This window comes from Nycticebus coucang, chromosome 2 (assembly GCF_027406575.1).
Source record: "Nycticebus coucang isolate mNycCou1 chromosome 2, mNycCou1.pri, whole genome shotgun sequence".
NCBI lineage: Eukaryota > Metazoa > Chordata > Mammalia > Primates > Lorisidae > Nycticebus > Nycticebus coucang.
Window position 1 is genome coordinate 11,522,401 of NC_069781.1, and position 12,843 is coordinate 11,535,243.

The window sequence follows — 12,843 nt, forward strand, 5'->3', positions numbered from 1 at the left end:
TTTAACAAGGTCTTCAAGGGCAAGAGAGGGGCTACAAGTGCAAGTCCAACATGGACAGACACCGGATAAAGAGTTGGAGCTTTGGACAGATCTGCGTTTATATCCCCGTGCAGCAGGTGATCTTGGTCCTCGAAGCCTTAGTTCCCTATTTCTGAAGTGAATACAATTATAGTAACTATTTCTTAGGGTTAGTGTTAGTATTAAAGGAGGTGGTGTATGCAAAAAATGATGTAAGCATTCCGTAAACATCAGGGGGAAATTCTAAGTCAAGTGTTAAAGTCCTATTCTATTTTTATAGCATGTTGTATGCAGCAAATCCAAACCACACGACTTCCTGCTTCTTTATTTCCTTTCTCTCTTCCAGAATGTCCTCCGCAGGCATTGTTTCCTTTTGTCCTCTAAGCAGCATGCTTCTTCCATGCCGCCTTCTGGCCCCTGAAAGGTAATTTGCAACCGCCAGCGTGACCATTGTGTTACCCAGAATTGATAACATGGATAAATGAACATGAAACATGTTAGTGCTTTTTTTAGTTTTTAATGACCTTGCCAGTTAAAAGAATCAACTTGTTGTCCCCCCTCCCCACCCCAGTGTGGGTCAGATAGTAAATGGAATTGTCCCTAGGTTGTCATAGCTGAGTTGTCTGATTCTTCCACTCCCATGCCCATGAGGGAGGAGGCTGGGCTGGGACCAGTCTCATGGTCTGTGGTGAGGCTCCATTCAGAGATGGGTATTTTATGTGTGAGGTCAGAGGGCAAGAGGGAGGCTACAAGTGCACGTCCAACATGTATAGATGTTATTTGAAGGGGCTTGTCGGAAGGCAGAAGGAAAATTCAGAGGAGAAAAGGCCGACAGGACGAGAGCAGTCTGCTGGAGGTGCCTGGTGCTGAGCTTGCTTGCTGGCCTCAGCTTATACAGCAGCAGCTGAAGGGCAGAGAACATTCATGCAGAGCATTTAGAAAGTGGGACATAAGATCCAAACTGATGTCACATCATGGGATGGAAAAGAAGCCAACAGAACAGAACAGTGGTTAAGAGCCCGGAAGGTTTAAACCCACCTGTGCCCTTAGGAGCTGAGAATTGGGGCAGATTACTGCTCAAATGCAAACTTCAGTTTCCTTATAGGCAATATGAGAACATCACAAAATTAGAATGCTTACCTCATAGGGCAATTCTAACAGCTCAAAAATATTATAAAGTATTTCACTACCAGCTTATTACAGCTCTTCAAATAACTACATCTTTGCTTGAATGTTATCAATCAGTGAGCCACCTCTGACCGTCCTCCCTACTTAAAATTATATCTTGCCCTAGTACTTCCTGTCCCCATTCCCTCCTTTATTCATGTCCACAGCCCCATCGCTCACTTATTTTAGTCATTACTTATATTTCCAATATTGTCATTCTGCCTCCATTACAATGGACACCCATGAGAGGAGGGTCTTTAGTCTGTTTTGTTCACTGGCTCTACCCCTAGCATGTAGACACACTGCATGGTCAAGTGGTCATTGAATTTAATTGTTGAATAAATAAGCATTGGTCAACATTATATTACTACTCTTGAGTCAGAAACTTTTTTTTTTTGAGACAGAGCCTCAAGCTGTCACCCCGGGTAGAGTGCTGTGGCATTATAGCTCACAGCAACCTCCAATTCCTGGGCTTAAGTGATTCTCTTGCCTCAGCCTCCCAAGTATCTGGGACTACAGGCGCTCGCTACAATGCCTGGCTATTTTTTTTTTTTTTTTGGTTGTAGTTGTCATTGTTGTTTGGCAGGCCCAGAGTGGATTCCAGCCCTCCAGCTCTGGTGTATGTGGCTGGTGCCTTAGCCACTAGAGCTGTGCCAAGCCTTTTTTTTTTTTTTTTTTTTTGAGACAGAGTCTCAAGCTGTTGCCCTGGGTAGAGTGCCATGGCATCATAGATCACAACAACCTCCAACTCTTGGGCTCAAGTGATCCTCTTGCCTCAGTTTTTCTATTTTTAGTAGAGATGAGGGTCTCACTTTTGTTCATGATGGTCTCGACGAACTCATATCCTCAAGCTATCCATCCACCTCAGCCTCCCAGACTGCTAGGATTACTGGCATGAGCCACCTTGCCCGGGTGAATCAGAAACCCTTGACAATCCTTTGGACTAAGAAAATAAAGGAAGGTAGATATAAAAAATCCAGGTGGCTAATCATTTGTATATTTTTAATTGGTTGTAGGTGAAGCCTTCGCATTTTATCCTCTGCATCAACCACAGAAAACATTCTGAGATCTTTAGGGCAAAGGTTAAACAGGAAGAATAAAGGTCGGGCACAGGGGCTCATGCCCGTGATCCAAAAGCGAGACTCCCAGCTCTATAAAATATAGAAAAATTAGCTGGTCATTGTGGTGGGCACCTGTAGTCCCAGTTACTCGGGAGGCTGAGGCAGGAGGGTGGCTTGAGCCTGTGAGTCAAAGGTTCCGATGAGCTACAATGACACTAGTGCACTCTAGGCAGAGTGACAAAGCGAGACTGTCTCAAGAGGAAGGACAGAAAGAAGCTATTAGGATGTGAGATCCATGGGAACTGCTATACTGCTGGCCCTGAAAACAGTCAGGCACAAAGTCTAGGATCCATGTCAGAGGGACATATTTGTTACAGTTAATGCTTTGTGTCTGATGGAGGTTAGCTGATTCTCATTCTTTTTTTTTTGGAGACAGAGTCTCAAGCTGTCGCCCTGGGTAGAGTGCCGTGGTATCGCAGCTCATAGCAACCTCCAACTCTTGGGCTTTAAGCGATTCTCTAGTTTTTCTATTTCTAGTAGAGGTGGGGTCTCACTCTTGCTCAGGCTGGTCTCAAACTCCTGAACTCAAGCAATCCTCTCAAGTTGGCCTCCCAGAGTGCAAGATTACAGGCGTGAGCCACTGCGCTCACCCTAGTTTGTGTATTTTTTTAAAAACTAAGTGCTGGGCAGCGCCTGTGGCTCTGTGAGCGGGGCGCCAGCCCCATATCCCGAGGATGGTTGGTTTGAACCCGGCCCTGGCCAAAACTGCAACAAAAAATAGCTGGGCATTGTTGCAAGCACCTGTAGCCCCAGCTACTCGGGAGGCTGAGGCAAAAAAATCACCAAAGCCCAAGATCTGGAGGTTGCTGTGAGCTATGATGCTACAGCACTCTACCGAGGGTGATAAAGTGAGACTCTGTCTCAAAAAAATAAAAAACAACAAAAAAAAACTAAGTGCTGTCATATACTCTGTATATCACTTTTCAAATATCTTATATCATTTTGTGATATGTGTTTTATATCCCTTTGTGTAACTTTCTAGAAATCTACCTCAGTTGTCGATGGCATGAGAAGTTAGTGGGGTGCATAATCTTTAAAATGATTTTAATAAAATCTATTTTTAGAACAGTTTTTGGCTTACAAGAAAAATCGAGAAGATAATACAGAAAATTCCCCTATGCCCTTCACCTAGTTTCCCCTATTATTAACATCTTAACATTTGTTACAATGAATGAACCAACTGAACTTTACTATGGTTTATGACTAAATGGTTACACTTACCAATTAAAGTCCATAGTTATTCAGATTTCCTTGGTTTTACTTAATATCTTTGTATGTTCCGGGTCATACCCAGATCACATTGCGTTTAGTCATCATGTGTCCTTAGGCTCCTCTTGACAGTGACAATTTCTCAGACATTCCATGTCCTTGATGACCTTGACTATTTGAGCAGTTCTGGTCAGTTCTCTTCAATTGGGATTCGTCTGATCTTTTCCTCATGATTAGACTGGAGTTACGGGTTTGGGAGAGGAAGACCACAAAGGCAAAGTGCCACTTTCATCCTATCATAACTACACACCATCAACATCATTTATCACTGTTGATTTTTGACCTTGATCACCTGGCTGAGGTCAGGTTTCTTCAGTGTAAAGTTATTTTTTTCCTCCTTTCTGTTCTGTGTATGTTGGAAGGAGGTCATTGTTCACAGCTCTACTCTGCACTTCAGGAGTGTTCTCTTCCTCGTGGACAAAGTACGGAAATTGTTTGAAATTCTCTTTCACAAGAGATTTGCCTTTTCTTCCCCATTTATTTAATTTATTCAATTATTTATTTTGAGACAAGAGTCTTGCTCTGTCGCCTTGGGTAGAGTGCCTGGTGTCATTGTAACTCACAGCAACCTCAAACTCTTGGGCTTAAGTGATCCTCTTGCCTCAGCCTCCCAAGTAGCTGGGACTATAGGCACCCGCCACAACACATCTACTTTTTCTATTTTTTATAGGAAAGGGTTCTCGCTGTTGGTTCAGGCTGGTCTGGAATTCCTGAGCTTAAGCAATCGACCTGCCTCAGCCTCCCAAAGTGCTAGGATTACAGTTTTGAGCCTTCATGCCCTGCCTTACCTGTGTGAGCCTCTGTGTCTAGCCTATTCAATCACTTATTTACAGCAGTCCATACTGATATAAATCAACATTTATTTTATACTTTGAGTTATAATCCAATACTACTTAATTTTCTTGCTCAAACTGCCTCAGCTTTGTCTATTGAAAGAGCTTTTAGTTAATGCCTATGTCCCTTTGACATACTCCCATCACTGGAGGTTTGCTTTTGATTGCTTTTTTGTTTAAAGCACTTTCTTACTTTGTGGAGCTACAAGATGCTCATCTTATACATTTCTTGTCTAGTCCTTGAATTGGCCACTTCCCCAAGGAGCATTTCTTCCTTTTATTGGAGAATAGTTAAAACACCAAGATCTTGGCAATAGGTGTGCACTTACATTTAGTAAATTTATTTTTCTGGGAGTGCCAATTCAGGAAAAACAAAACTGTCTAAGGATTATATTTTTGAATCAAAATGCATAGTATTTAATTCAAAATTTCTATTGTTGAATCTGAAGGAAAAATGTGTATTTCAGAAACTTTTATTTTTTGGGAAAAGAATATGAAAATACATCTTTGACAAGAGATTTTTCATCTTTTGCAGCTTATTATATATATATAAACTTTAATATATAAAAAACTTTATTTTTGAGACAGTCTCACTTTCTTGCCCTCAGTAGAGGGCCATGGCGTCATAGTTCACAGCAACCTCAAACTCTTGGGCTCAAGCGACTCTCTTGTCTCAGCCTCCTGACTAGCTGGGACCATCGGCACCTGCCACAATGCCTGGCTTTGTTTTAGAGATGGGGTCTTGCACTTGCTCAGGCTGGTCCAAAATGTGTGAACTCAGGCAATCCACCTGTCTTGGCCTCCCAGAGTTCTAGGATTACAGGCGTGAACCACCTCACCTGGCCTTGCCTGGCTAGTTTTCCCATTTGTTTTTTTGTTTTGTTTTGTTTTGTTTTGTTTTGTTTTGGTAGAGACAGAGTCTCACTTTATAGCCCTTGGTAGAGTGCCGTGGCATCACACAGTTCACAGCAACCTCCAACTCCTGGGCTTAAGCGATTCTCTTGCCTCAGCCTCCCGAGTAGCTGGGACTACAGGCGCCTGCCACAACGCCCAGCTACCCATTTGTTTTAGTAGAGATGGGGTCTCAATCTCTTGCTCAGGCTGGCCTCAAACTCCTGAACTCAGCCGATCCACCTACCTCAGCCAGAGTGCTAGGATTACAGGCATGAGCCACTGTGCCCAGCCCTCAGGCTGTTTCTTAAAGCCAAACCAACGGCTCAAACTGGAGTGCCAGACAGGTCAAGCCAATGAATACTGATATAAAACAAGCCACAGCACAAGTGTCATGATGAATGGTGACTGCCACCTGGCTCTTTCTCACATCTACTACCCAGCAGAAGGATAGCATATTGTTGACAAGTAGGCTGCAGACCTAATGTCATATCTTTTCAATATTTCAAGATAAGCAGAAAAGCCCTGAGCAGATCAAGAAAGTGGTTTCAGTTTTCAGGCTACTTGTTTTACTATTTTTTTTTTTTTTGTTAGACAGAATCTTGCTCTGTAGCCCTGGCTAGAACGTAGTGGTGTTATCACGGCTTACTGGAACCTCAAATTCCTGAGCTCAAAATGATTCTCCTGCTTCAGTCTCCTGAGTAGTTGAGACTATAGATCAGTGGGCTGTTTTGAAATTTTTATTTTTTTGTAGAGATGGATTTAGCCTTTGAGGGTGCTGAGATTATAGGTGTGAACTACCACACTCACACATTCTTTCAACAGCCGCTTACTGCCATGTATTTCTCATTCAAGGAATATTACAATTGTTCTGGACTATGGATACCAAGATAACTATTCTTTTCTTTCTTTCTTCTTCTTCTTCTTCTTCTTTTTTTTTTTTTTTTTGCTTTTGTTTTTTTAAGATAGTCTCCCTCTTTCACCCTTGGCGGAGTGCCATGGCATCATAACTCACAGCAACCTTAAACTCTTGGGGTCAAGCAATCCTCTTGCTTACCCTCCTAAGTACCTGAAATTACAGCTGTATGCCACCATACCTGGCTAATTTTTCTATTCTTATCTGTAGTGGAGTTGGGGTCTTGCTCTTGCCAAAGCTAGCCTTGAACTCCTGAGCTCAAGCAATCCACCTGCCTTGGGGGTCCCACAATACTAGGATTATAGGCCTAAGCCATCCCACCTGGGGCCCCCAAGATAACTATTCTAACTATGGTCACCCAAAATTTGTGGTGTGCATTAGCTTGGGACATATTTTTCAACTGATAATCCTCATTTCGTATAATATAAATATTTATTGAACATCTGTGTGCTCCAACTATGGCAGTCATCAGGGATGCTATGACTGAGATACATCCCCACTTTAGGTTACTTCTAGTTTAGCAAACTGTCCCAGCGGAGGTGGGAAGATGATGGAGTCACAGGTAGGATGTAACAGAACATTACAGGTTAAGTATCCCTAACCCAAAAATACAAAATTGGAAAGGCTCTAAAATCTTAAAGTTTTTTTGAGTGCTGATATGATGCTTAAAGGAAATGTTTGCTGGAGCATTTCAGATTTGGGGTTTTTGGATTAGGGATGCTGAACCATTGCAATATTTCAAAATCTGAAAAAAAATCTAAATACTCGCAGGGGTCTTCAAACTACGGCCCGCGGGCCACATGAGACGGTATGATTGTATTTGTTCCCATTTTGTTTTTGTGATACAAAATAAGATATGTGCAGTGGGCAGAGGAATTTGTTCATAGTTTTTTTTTAAACTATAGGCTGGCCCTCCAAAGGTGTGAGGGACAGTGAACTGGCCCCCTGTTTAAAAAGTTTGAGGACCCCTGTCTAGAGCATTTCAGATAAAGGATAGTCAACTGGGGCAACATCAGCTTTCCTGGCTTCTGTAAATTCTAGCACAGTTCACATGCAGATTTGAGTGCTTAATAAATGCTCTTCGAAGGTAATGATAATGAATTGAGATCTGGAAAACCTGAAACGGCTTTCTAGGAGCATGACTAAGGGGGTGGAATGCCTTAGAAAGAGTCCCTGTGAGAAAAGGCGAAAGGAATTGGGGTTACCAATAACGCATCTTGGAGAAAAGAAGGTTAAAGAGAATTTAACAGCCATCTGCAAACATCTAAAGGGATATTACTCATGTGTTTTATACATCAGTTCTTGTCTACTAAGGACAGGACATGAGGGAATTATCTTAAATGGGAGCAGGAGGGACTTAGATTAGATACCAATGGGGGTATCTAATAGAAAAATCCCAGCTGAAAGGATCATAAGATGCTGGAAGGCAATGTGATTTAGTGAAAGGACATGGTTATTTTAAGAACAGGGGCTACTGATTACTATTGGGGGAAGTGTAGGCAGGGGTGTCCAACCTTTTTTTTTTCTCCCTCACATTGGAAGAATAAGAGTTGTCTGGGGACACACATTAAATACACAAACATTAATGAAAGCTAATTAGCAAAAGAAAAAAAAGTCCTTATATACTTTTTTTGATACATGACACTGCAGATAAACAAAAATGTTCTCACAGTGTGCATGGGGCCTGCAAATGACAAGTTGGACACCCCTGGGGTAGAGGGTGTGCCTTCCAAGTCAGCCAGTTACTAGTTGTATGATTTTTTTGGGGGGAGGGAGTACAGACTCACTCTTTTGCCCAGGCTAGAGTGCTCTGGTGTCAGCCTAGCTCACAGCAGCCTCAAACTCCTAGGTTCAAGCAATCCTCTTGCCTCAGCCTCCTGAGTAGCTGTGACTACAGGCACCGACCACAATGCCCTACTAATTTCTTTTTAATTTTTAGTAGAGACAGGGTTTCATTCTTGTTCAGGTTGGTCTCAAACTCCTGAAATCAAGTGATTCTCCTACCTCAGCCTCCCAGAGTGCTAGGATTATAGGGCCTTACCAGGCCCCTAGTTGTATGATTTTGAGCAAGTGACTTCACCTTTCTGAGACTTTTTCTTCATTTGTTAAATGGAGATAACAACATCTATTTATTGGATTATTATGAGATTAAATTAACCACTCCTACAAATTGATGAAGGGGTGCAAGGTAAGGACCCCCCAGAACTCTGTAAAAGAGCAGGCCTAGCTAAAATAATGACAATAATCAGCCATTATCCCTTTGTTTGCTTGATAATAATCACCCTTCCCTATATTTGCTTCTTTACCCTGGAGTCACCCATAGTGGTCTGTATGAGAACATCACCCATTGGAATGTAGGGGTGGTTTCTGAAATATCTTTCAGGTTCTGCATTCTAGTGACGGACCCACCCGGACAGAAGAACTGACTCAAGTGAGCTTGGACACTCTACCCAATGTCCTGCATTCCAGTACCTGACCCACCCAGGAGGCCCAGAAATAGCCCTATCAAAGGACTGACAACTCCATTCTGAAACCAGCCAATTAGAAGATTCTGATTGTCTGATCTTTTGCCCACCAAACTGTGTTGAAATCCCTGTTCCCCCAATTCTCAGGGAGTTGAATTTGAAATATTTCTCCCATCTCCTCACTTAGCGCTATACGCTGTAATCCCTGCTGTCTCTGGGATACAATATAATCCCTGGCTTTCTCTTGGGCAGCAATACTGAGTACATAGGCTTGGAGCCTATAGCACAGTAGTTACGGTGCCAGCCACATACACGGAGGCTGGTGGGTTCAAACCTGGCCCAGGCCAGCCACAGCAACAATGACAATTGCAACAACAACAAAAAAATAGCTGGGCACTGTGGTGGGTGCCTATAACTCCCAACTACTTGGGAGGCTAAGGCAAGAGAATTGCGTAAGCCCAATAGTTTGAGGTTGCTGTGAGCTGTGACGCCATAGCACTCTACCGAGGGTAACATAGTGAGACTCTGTCTCAAAAAAAAAAAATACTACTGAGTACATAAAGCCATCAGCCCAAAGCCTGGCACAGAGCAAGCCTCAATCAATCATATATGCTATTCCTAGCTATTAATCAGTTAGTATTACCTGTAAAAATAAAAATCCAACATATAAACACAAGCTCCATTTTCAGACACATCATTAAACAATGTGGCCATTGTTTTATGGCCACCCTGTACAGTACTGCTATGTGTTGTGAGACTTAGAGTCTTTCTGAAGACACATGATGAGAACACTCTGAATATTAAACAAATATGAAATTGAAAGAAGGGAGTTAATAAAGTAGTTCATATCATAGAATCAGTAAAATATGTGAGTACTTAGAACAGTGCATGGCATCTAGGAATTGTTAGCCCTAGATAGAACAAAAACACAGTCAAGGTAAGGTCAATTTTTTAGAGAAAGGCTCAAAAAGATTTAAAGAAGTTCTCAGGTGGGAGAAATTGCTCCAAATTGTGTGGGCTAAACACATGGATAAGATTTGAGGGAGCCTGCAAAAGATGGAGAGGGTTTCTGGGTCTCTTAAGGGTCCCTGTAAATTTTGCTCCTAAGCCAGAGCCCGATCACCATGACAACTGGACAGAAGTTGATGAGAGCTATTAGAGTTTTTTAATTCCGTGGACCAGAAGTGCTGAAACTCCACTCGGATGTTGCAGTACCGAGTCCAAAAGACTTTCAGGTTCTAATCAAGGTCCACGCCTGTGGTGTCAACCCCATGGAGACATACATTTGCTCTGGAACTTACAGTAGAAAACCACTCTTGCCCTATACTCCTGGCTCAGATGTGGCTGGGGTAATAGAAACTGTTGGAGATACATGTATCTGCTTTCAAGAAAGGTGACAGAGTTTTCACTACCAGCATGATCTCGGGGGGCTACGCAGAGTATACAAACTGCCTGAAAAACTGGACTTCAGACAAGGAGCTGCCATCGGAATCCCGTATTTTACCGCTTATGGAGCTCTGATCCACAGTGCCTATGCAAAAGCTAAAGAGACTGTTCTGGTTCACGAGGCTGGTGGAGGAGTTGGAATAGCAGCATGCCAAATTGCACAAGCTTATGGTTTAAAGGTTTTGGGCACGGCTGGTACTGAGGAGGGACAAAAGATTGTTCTACAAAATGGAGCCCATGAAGTGTTTAATCACAGGGAAATTAATTATATTGATAAAATTAAGAAATCTGTCCGTGAGAAAGGAATTGACGTGATTATCGAAACGTTGGCCAATGTAAATCTTAGCAAGGATTTGAATCTTCTGGCTTATGGGGGACGAGTAATGGTTGTTGGCAACAAGGGAACGATTGAAATAAACCCATGGGACATCATGACAAAGGAGTCTAGTATCATAGGAGTTGCTCTCTTTTCCTCAACCAAGGAGGAATTTCAGCAATTTGCAGCAGCTCTTCAAGCTGGAATGGAAGTTGGTTGGTTGAAATCTATAATAGACCCTCAGTATCCATTGGAGAAGGTGGCCCAAGCTCATGAAAGTATCATTCAGGGCAGTGGGGCCACTGGGAAAATGATTCTTGTCTTATGATGATCAGTTCTTTATGGATTTCCTGTGTAATTAGAGGTTATCTTCCCCCCCAGTTTTACTTACACTCTTATTTCTTTAATTAACCTTCCTTTGGTTCAGTGAATTTCTTATGTGAAAAAACAAAATTTTTCTTTAGAGAGCAGAGGCAGTGGAATAAAGTTTATTTTATAGCTGGCAGTATTCCTTTTTTTTTTTTGAGACAGAGCCTCAAACTGTCACCTTGGGTAGAGTGCCATGGCGCCACAGTTCACAGCAACCTCCAACTCTTGGGCGTAAGAGATTCTCTTGCCTCAGCCTCCCAAGTAGCTGGGGCTACAGGCACCTGCCACAACACCCAGCTGTTTTTTGGTTGTAGTTGTCTTTGTTGTTTGGCAGGCCCAGGCTGGATTTGAACCTGCCAGCTCTGCTGTATGTGGCTGGCGCCCTAGCCGCTTGAGCTATAGGCTCCGAGCCAACTGGCAGTATTTCTTTATGCCTTCCGTCTCAAAGCAGGGAGTCAGCATAGTAGGAAACAGCCCGTTAGTGGTCATTTGGCGTTGGGGTGCATTCAGAAATTCTGATACTTGATTGATTCCATACCTTTCATTAAAACATGCTAATTCAAGATAAGACTGATTGATTTCCAAGGGTTTCTAAGCTTATCTTTATAAAGGCTCGTTAGTCTCTGATGAGCCTTAGCTGTGTTGGACCTCAGAGATTTTCTGGACTAAAAAAGACCCCTTTTTAAAAATTAATTGAATCTGGATCTATAAGACTCTTGGAAAGGCAAGCATAAACTATGTTTAGGGAAATTTGTTAGTTTTCCCAGTAATTTCCAAAATATTAGAATATTCAGTACATTTTTGTTTGATTGCCAATGACCCCATATGTCCTATAAAGACGGCAGCCTTGTCTTTGGTATAATGTGATACTAAGTATGCAGTCTCCAAATAGATAATACTTCTTGACTGATTAGATTTTCAGAGTAGATTTAGGGTTATTTATTTGTGAGACGGGGATCATATATTTAAATTAATAAGCTCACAAATTTGACACATTTAGAATGGTCTGCTTTTGTTTTCGTATCATGGTGACCTGCAATAAATTCTGAAGAAAATTAAAAAAGAAAAAAACAAGATTTGAATCTACTGGCCAGGCCCTGTGGCTCATGCCTATAATCCTATCCCTCTAGGAGGCCGAGGCAGGTAGATTGCCTGAGCTCACAGCTTCGAGACCAGCCTGAGCCAGAGCGAGACCTGGGCTCTAAAAATAGCCAGGTATTATGGCAGGCACCTGTAGTCCCAGCTACTTGAGAGGCTGAGGCAAGAGAATCACTTGAGCCCAAGAGTTGGAGGTTGCTGTGAGCTATGACACCACGAGGGCGACAAAGGAAGACTCTGTCTCAAAAAAAAAAAATTGAATCTACTAATTTGTAAATACATTCACTTTGAAGGATCTTGATCGTCTCAAACAAGATCAATTATTCACTCTTCAGATGTCCTATGCTTTTATTCTCAAAACATTTGCAGGCGCTGCTTTGAATACCTGACTTGTCAGTTTTGAAGAAAGACAGTTTTATATGTCTCCTATAGTTTGAATACACCCCCAAAACAGTCGTGTATATTGCAATTGCATTCTACAAACTTTACTTCATAGCAATTATAACTCTGCAGCACATTTAGCTTACTAATATTTATTGAAATATTTTTAGCTGCAAAAACATTTTATGTTCACTATTATTTATTAATGCCCTGTTTTAAAATATTACACACAAAATTTATTCCAGTGCACATTAGTAAATAAATTATGCTTGTAATTTCTAATGCATTTTTAATTATAAATTTATCCATGTCTACCTTTATTTATGAGAGCAGTGTCTCACTGTTGAACATAGTGTATATTAATGGAGACATTGTTAATTATGCATTCTTGGAAGTTACAATCGACAAAACATACGAGTCTGTTTTTTACATTCTAAGTACCGTTAACGTCAATTAATTTAGGAGTTCAGCGCTCACAGTACTAGCTAACCTTTAAAGCAAGAAACAACACTATTAGAAGCTGGTTACGCGGTTTGGGTTTGAGGAAGGGCTA

General features: G+C 41.8%; 1 pseudogene; it reads left to right on the plus strand.

The window, feature by feature from the left end:
* Positions 1 to 9,781: 9,781 nt before the first annotated feature.
* On the plus strand, positions 9,782 to 10,770 carry LOC128567997 (quinone oxidoreductase-like; annotated as a pseudogene).
* The last annotated feature ends 2,073 nt before the right edge of the window (positions 10,771 to 12,843 follow it).